This window comes from Gekko japonicus, unplaced genomic scaffold (assembly GCF_001447785.1).
Source record: "Gekko japonicus isolate JY-2015 unplaced genomic scaffold, Gekko_japonicus_V1.1 scaffold3134, whole genome shotgun sequence".
In the NCBI taxonomy this organism is placed as follows: domain Eukaryota; kingdom Metazoa; phylum Chordata; class Lepidosauria; order Squamata; family Gekkonidae; genus Gekko; species Gekko japonicus.
This window is the reverse complement of record NW_015170986.1, coordinates 84,478-84,728: the sequence shown is the minus strand read 5'-3', so window position 1 is coordinate 84,728 and position 251 is coordinate 84,478. Positions and strand designations below refer to the sequence as shown.

Here is a 251-nt window from a genome sequence, read left to right as displayed (position 1 = left end):
CCCCCCCCCCCGTGCGGGGGGGGGGAGCCCTCTCGCGTGCCTAGTCCAGAGCAGGGCCACATTCCAATACGGTTGGACAAGAAAACTTTGCTTTGCGTAATCAAGGAAGAGGAGCAAGGAGCTGCGAGGGGCAAGGCTGACTGGGGAAATGGAGTGTGCTGTTTTATTAGGACCTTGGGGCTGTGACGACACCCATTCCTCTGGGAAACCAGACGGCCTCCTCCACGAGATCAAGTGGGATAAACGGGGGG

At 59.4% G+C, this 251-nt stretch overlaps 1 protein-coding gene across 1 annotated transcript in view; it reads right to left on the bottom strand.

The window, feature by feature from the left end:
• Window positions 1-251, bottom strand: part of DCHS1 (dachsous cadherin-related 1) — a 62,352-nt gene that overhangs the window by 30,914 nt on the left and 31,187 nt on the right. The gene's annotated exons all lie outside the window — the stretch shown is intronic.